The 7,418-nt window shown below is 41.9% G+C and overlaps 1 gene segment (V, D, J or C); it reads left to right on the plus strand.

Annotated features, from left to right (window-relative positions):
* Positions 1–6,112: 6,112 nt before the first annotated feature.
* On the plus strand, positions 6,113–7,005 carry LOC311140073 (Ig kappa-b4 chain C region-like). The segment is given in 2 exons: positions 6,113–6,121; positions 6,694–7,005.
* The last annotated feature ends 413 nt before the right edge of the window (positions 7,006–7,418 follow it).

The following is a 7,418-nucleotide window of genomic DNA, read 5'->3' on the forward strand; positions in this document are numbered from 1 at the left end:
ATAAAAAATTATAATATTATTCACAGTTACACCACATTAGAAATTGACTTCAGTTACATCCATTATGACCTCTAAAGTCCATTAAACCAAGCAATAAAATATCAGTTTGGTTCTTAAACGGTAAACTGTTTCCGTAATGAATACACCCCCATAGGGGTGTATTCACTAGGAACCTAACGGAACCAAACGGAATCAAACGGAGCAAAACGGAGAGGGACCTAGCTGAATTTGTCCAATAGAAAATCTCGTATTCGTTTCAAATCTTTTTCCAATGCAAAACATTTTGCCACAGTGTACAACTAATGAATACACCTCAGACTTTCTTAGTCCCACAGAGACTGTGTAATTGAAGAGATCTGTGTGAGCAGGAGCATTTTTAAGTGGAGGGGCTAGTTGCCCAGACAATCATGGCCTTGATTGGTAAACAAGCCCCAGCTGGGCTCAATTAAAGGCTGGGAAAGTGCTGGAAGATTCTAGCAGGGCGTGGCAGGAGAGAGGTTTTGTGTTGACTACACTACAGGTCATTTCAGGGCAGTGTTTCCCAAATCTCTCTCCAAGTCCCCCCAGACAGTCCACTTACAGTATTTGATTTGTTCAAGAACTAGCACAGCTGATTCAAATGGTCACCTAATCAGCAAGCCCCTCATTAGGTAAATCAGCTGTACTAATTCTGGAATAAAATCAAATATGTGGACTTCCTCGGATACTTAAGGAGAGGTTTGAGAAACACTGTTTTAGGGATTAGAGGTTATAATCATGTTATACCATCTCAATAAATATAGCATATTTTTCGCTAGAAATTCACAACCTGACAGAGGGATCTCACAGAGACTGGAGGTTGTATTCTGAAATGTTGTGAGACATTATTATTTTACATAGATGGATTCCTTTCACCATATTGTGTGACATGTTGAAGCAATGTTTGCGTTTGAACTATTTCAGGTTGGCCAACACAAAATGGGAGGAATATTTATGTCATCTGGACATATGGGTGTTATCACTTCAGGAATGCTTTGACATGAGGGGGAATACGTTGTCATTATTGTCAGCATCACTGGTATATTTAGCTTAGTGTATTTTAGTTCAGACAGTGTTCCATGTCACTGTCTCTTCCCCCTCAGCACCTGCAGTAGGTCCCAGCTGTAGCAGTACAGTCACTGTGCAGTCTGACTGAGGGAGGTTTTTGTACGGCTCTGTATCACTGTGTGAACACATGTTTACTATTGGGATAGTGGAAACTCTGACAATAGTAGTCTCCTGCATCTTCAGCCTGGACTCCACTGATGGTCAGAGTGAAGTCACTATGAGATCCACTGCCACTGAATCTAGATGGAGTCCCAGACTGAAGTGTTTTAGCATAGTAAATAAGGAGTTTAGGAGCTCCTCCAGGTCTCTGTTGATACCAGGCTAGACGGGGAGTAGAGCCTCCTGCACCATACACATCACTGCTGGTTTTACAGTTCAGAGAGACTGTCTGTCCTGGTAGAACAGCTTTCACTGCAGGGGTCTGAGTCACAGTGATCTGTCCTCTGGATTCTGAAACAGAGATGTCATGTAGAAATAACATTCAATTGTTAATACATTTTTCCATGTAGCATATGAAATTAAACTGTAATGAGGTTATATAGCGTAATATTGCAATTGTCCGGGTAATTTTCTGTCAGATATATTACCTTGGAGACAGAGGGCAAATATCCAGATGAATATGGTGATAAAAGTCATGGTTGTTGTGGGTTCTGTTGTCATGAAGGACAGCTCTCAGTCATGAAGTGTTAAACTCACAGGGCTATAAACACTCCCAGACCACTGAAGCATGTGCTGTCTATGCAAAGTGTCCTATATGTAAATATTCTTCCTGGACAGTCAGACTGATGTGATGTAGAAACATGATAGTTACTTAATCACTGACATGGGTTTTGATATAAGTGCTGAATGGTGACTGATATAATGACTTTAGACATCTACAAGTGGAGCATATTGTTATTACTGTGTTATTAGAGCAGATAGCACCTTCCTAATATTGAGTTCCACCCACTTTTGCCCTCAGAGCAGACTCAATTTGTCGGGTCATGGACTCTATAAGGTGTCGAAAGTGTTCCTTCCACAGTGATGCTGGCCCATGTTGACTCCAATGCCTCCCACAGTTATGTCAAGTTGGCTGGTGGTGGATCTCTACTCTGAATTGCTTGTTCCATCTCATCCCACAGATGCTCATTTTATTGAGATTTTACATTTACGTCATTTATTAGACGCTCTTATCCAGAGCGACTTACAAAAACACCTTATAGCCAGTGGGATAACCACTTTACCTTTGTTTTTGTTTTGTTTTGTGGGGGGGGGTAAGGGGGGGGGTAGAAGGATTACTTTATCCTATCCCAGGTATTCCTTAAAGAGGTGGGGTTTCAAATGTCTCCGGAAGGTGGTGAGTGACTCCGCTGTCCTGGCGTCGTGAGGGAGCTTGTTCCACCATTGGGGTGCCAGAGCAGCGAACAGTTTTGACTGGGCTGAGCGGGAACTATGCTTCCGCAGAGGTAGGGGAGCCAGCAGGCCAGAGGTGGATGAACGCAATGGCCTCGTTTGGGTGTAGGGACTGATCAGAGCCTGAAGGTACGGAGGTGCCGTTCCCCTCACAGCTCCGTAGGCAAGCACCATGGTCTTGTAGCAGATGCGAGCTTCAACTGGAAGCCAGTGGAGTGTGCGGAGGAGCGGGGTGACGTGAGAGAACTTGGGAAGGTTGAACACCAGACGGGCTGCGGCATTCTGGATGAGTTGTAGGGGTTTAATGGCACAGGCAGAGATCTGGTGACTGGGCAGGCCACTGCGGTAAGCTGAATTCACTGTAATGTTCGTGGAACTATTCCTGGACAATCCTAGCCTTGTGGCATGGGGCATTATACTGATGAAAAAATATATTTGCAGATAGATACACTTCTGCCATGAAGGGATGCACCTGATTGGCAATTTAAACGTTGCTCCACTTTTATCAAGGGGCCCAATGTGTGCTAAGAAAAACACACCCCACACCATCACACCACCAACGTTGACACACAGCTTTTTGGATGCATGTACTCATGTGGTTTTGTCCATACCCTAGTCCTCCCATCAGCGTGAAACAGCAGGAACAGGGATTCATCAGATCAAGCAATATTTTTCCAATTCTCCAGTGTCCAGTATTTCCGTTCCATAGCCCACTGCAAACTCAGTTTCTTGTTTTTTTGCTGAAAGAAGTGTAACTTTGTAAGGATGTCGGCTGCCATATCCCATTCGTGTCAAGGTACGATGAGTTGTGCATTATTTTATGGGTCTTTGGTCACAAATGTTGTACTAGTCTGTCAGTTGACTAACTGTAGCCCGTCTGTTGCTCTGCACAATTCATGTCAGACCATTCTTGATACACATGGGAAACTATTGACTGTAAAAAACCCAGCAGCGTTGCAGTTCTTGACACACAAACCGGTGCGCCTGGCACCTACTACCATACCCCGTTAAAAGGCACTTCAATATTTTGTCTTGCCCATTCACTCTCTGAATGGCACACATACACAATCCATGTCTTAATTGTCTCATGGCTTAAAAATCATTCTATAGTCTCCTCCCCTTCATCTACATTGATTGAAGTGGATTTATCAAGTGACATCAATAAGCGATCACAGCTTTCACCTGGATTCACCTTGTCAGTCTGTCATGGAATGTTCCTAATGTTTTGTGCACTCAGTGTATATCATCCATTGTGAAATGTTTTCATTTTGAGGTGTTGGTCGGTCAAATAATAAAGGGAGCCTATGATACTCTAGACTGTAGTCCTCAACACTATCACTGTTCTAGTCCCTAACACTATCACTGGTCTAGTCCTGAACACTATCACTGGTCTAGTCCTGAACACAATCACTGTTCTAGTCCCTAACACTATCACTGGTCTAGTCCTGAACACTATCACTGGTCTAGTCCTGAACACTATCACTGTTCTAGTCCCTAACACTATCACTGGTCTAGTCCTGAACACTATCACTGGTCTACTCCTCAACACTATCACTGGTCTAGTCCTGAACACTATCACTGGTCTAGTCCTGAACACTATCACTGTTCTAGTCCTGAACACTATCACTGTCTAGTCCTGAACACTATCACTGGTCTACTCCTCAACACTATCACTGGTGTAGTCCTGAACACTATCACTGGTCTAGTCACTAACACTATCACTGGTCTAGTCCTGCACACTATCACTGTTCTAGTCCCTAACACTATCACTGGTCTAGTCCTGAACACTATCACTGGTCTAGTCCTGAACACTATCACTGTTCTAGTCCTGAACACTATCACTGACTAGTCCTGAACACTATCACTGGTCTAGTCCTCAACACTATCACTGGTCTAGTCCTGAACACTATCACTGGTCTACTCCTCAACACTATCACTGGTCTAGTCCTGAACACTATCACTGGTCTAGTCCTCAAAACTCTCACTGGTCTAGTCCTCAGTACTATCACTTGTCTAGTCCTGAACACTATCACTGGTCTAGTCCCTAACACTATCACTGGTCTAGTCTTCAGTACTATCACTGGTCTACTCCTGAACACTATCACTGGTCTAGTCCTCAACACTATCACTGGTCTAGTCCTCAACACTATCACTGGTCTAGTCCTCAGTACTATCACTGATCTAGTCCTCAACACTATCACTGGTCTAGTCCCTAACACTATCGCTGGTCTAGTCCTCAACACTATCACTGGTCTAGTCCCTAACACTATCGCTGGTCTAGTCCTCAATACTATCACCGGTCTAGTCCTCCCCCTCAGCACCTGCAGCTAAGACTGTCTGAGAGTGGTCTGAGTGGGGAGGGGAAAACGGAAAACTAGCTGTTATTGGCAGAGAGATTTGGAACTCTCTTTGTTATTGGTCAATTAACTAATTTGCTACATGGTAATGTCACCATGGAAAGCCGAACCTCCCTCAAATGCAAACCTGCTAATTAGAAGGTCCTATGTACAGTACATCATATTTTCAACTAGGAACAATCATGAAATAACACTGATCCATTTTTTTCACACTTTTACAGTGTTAGTTTCATCAGCTGTTGTACAATATTATATAAAACACAAGAAATACTGAATTTTGACTGCACAGAGCCTTTAATGGATCACTGCTGGTTTTACAGCAGTGGAGAGTAACTGCAGTATGTGACCTGAAAGGACAGCTTTCACTGCAGGATCTGAGTCACAGTGATCTGCCCTCGGGATACTGAGAAATGAATAACACATTGTCAAGGTCAGATTCCATTTAAGATCAGTTTTCTAGAACATAATATGCTTTAGAATTCAACAGCAACTTTAACTTGAAAGCAAATGACAAGCATCAAGATGAAGGGGTCTATTCAATCCGTATTGCTGAAGTTCAGCGTTAAGCGTGATTGGAATTTAAAGGCAATGTTCCTGTGTTAGCGGAGACTGCATTCACGGTAAACGCTGCATATGGGGTGGCAGGTAGCCTAGCGGTTAAGAGGTCGCTAGTTCGAATCCCTGAGCCGACTAGGTGAAAAATCTGTCGATGTGCCCTTTAGTAAGGCCCTTATTGCTCCTGTAAGTCCCTCTGGATAAGAACATCTGCTAAGTGAAGTAAATGTAATATGTCAGCTCAATCAAAAATTATCTTGACATTTCTATCCGGCAATCTGTAACACTTCAACGATACAGCTTTTATTTCAGATGAAGGGCTCTATTCAATCCGTATTGCTGAAGTTCAGCGCTAAAGCCCAATTGAAATGTAAAGGCTTCAGCGATACAGATTGAATACAGCCCTAACTGTCACTTCACTCATGCTTGGACTCTTATGAAAGTTTCTCAAATCAGTTACTGAACATTTCTCTAACATTTTGGGGTTTGTTTTATACCTTTCTATTTTATAATAAAACTATAATGTTTTTCATTTAATCAAAAAACGATTTCAAATGAAGAATATAACATTATATTTGGCCAGTATTCGTATGTGCTCATGATTTAAACCACAGTCTAAAAAAATTAAGTATTCAGCTTGCCCAATGGTCAGGAGGTTTTTGTACCAGCAGTAATAGGGATTGTATCACTGTGGTACACTTTTGGGAGCGGCACCAGACTAGATGTTGGAAGTAAGTTTCTTGATGTTTGTCTGATTCCATTTATTTTCTTAAACTCTTTAATCTCTATTAAAACATTTAGATTTGAGATAATTTACCTTCCAAAAATATTGTTATATATTGATTTTGAAAGAGCCTTCTTTCAACAGTTTATTTAATCAAAATGTTAAATTGCGGGCATTTTTTTGTATGTTTTATTTGTATGATTGCAGACTATATAACTCTTGTTCTGGTATGATAACTATAATATTTGTTATTGTAGTCATCAGTGCATTGTGTTCATGATAGCCACAAAGGGTCTCTGTTATGTTTGTATCCAACCTCTTGGATTCTGCAAAATACTACAAATATGAGTATTCTGATGAGAAACGATCCTAAAAATATATATGTATGACAAAGTAATGCTAAAGTTAAACACATCATACTTAAATGCTTTCTGCTTGTATACTTTATACTTTAATCTGCTTTCCTATCACACTAATGTTTGTGTTTTCTTCACGTCTTTTAGCAATCTAATCTAAGTTTTAGAAGTCATTTCCAAAGTACTTTGTTTTGATGTAGTTGATGTATTCTGTTTGTTCCAGGTAACAGTTCCCCAACCCGTCCTGCCCCCCTCTAGTGAGGAGCTGTCCAGTAAGTCAACAGCCACACTGACGTGTCTGGCCAACAAGGGCTTCCCGTCAGACTGGACCATGAGCTGGAAAGTGGACGGGACCAGCAAGAAGCAGGAGGCCAGTCCCGGGGTCCTGGAGAAGGACGGCCTGTACAGCTGGAGCAGCATCCTGACTCTCACTGCCCAGGAGTGGACCAAGGCAGGAGAGGTGACCTGTGAAGCCCAGCAGAAATCCCAGACTCCAGTCACCAAGACCCTGAGGAGGGCTGACTGTTCTGGGTAGGACCCCTCAGTCACACACCCCTGTGGAGAGAGGCTGCTGGTTCTTCTGCTTTGACTCTGTTCTGATATCAGATGTTCTCTGTCTTATTGATCACTGACATATAGACTAACAGGGGGCTTTGCTTGAGTTCAGGTGTCAATCCTCTCTGTAGACTGAGGTTGTATCAGTGTTAGATTTGATGTGTGAATTATTTTTTATTATTAGATACTGTACGAATGTTTGCTTTGATGCTTTGATTAATAGATGAAAATAAACATTTTCCTTTGGAACAAATATTTTCGTTGTCTCTTTCAATAATTAGACTTTAGTCAAATGTTGAATGATATAGAAATATATTTGTAAAGCCGTATTCACAGTTTCTTTGAAAATGATCAGACCTAAATGTCATAGCTTAGTTATTCACTTGAAAACAC

Source organism: Coregonus lavaretus (assembly GCF_964263955.1).
Source record: "Coregonus lavaretus genome assembly, chromosome: 13".
NCBI lineage: Eukaryota > Metazoa > Chordata > Actinopteri > Salmoniformes > Salmonidae > Coregonus > Coregonus lavaretus.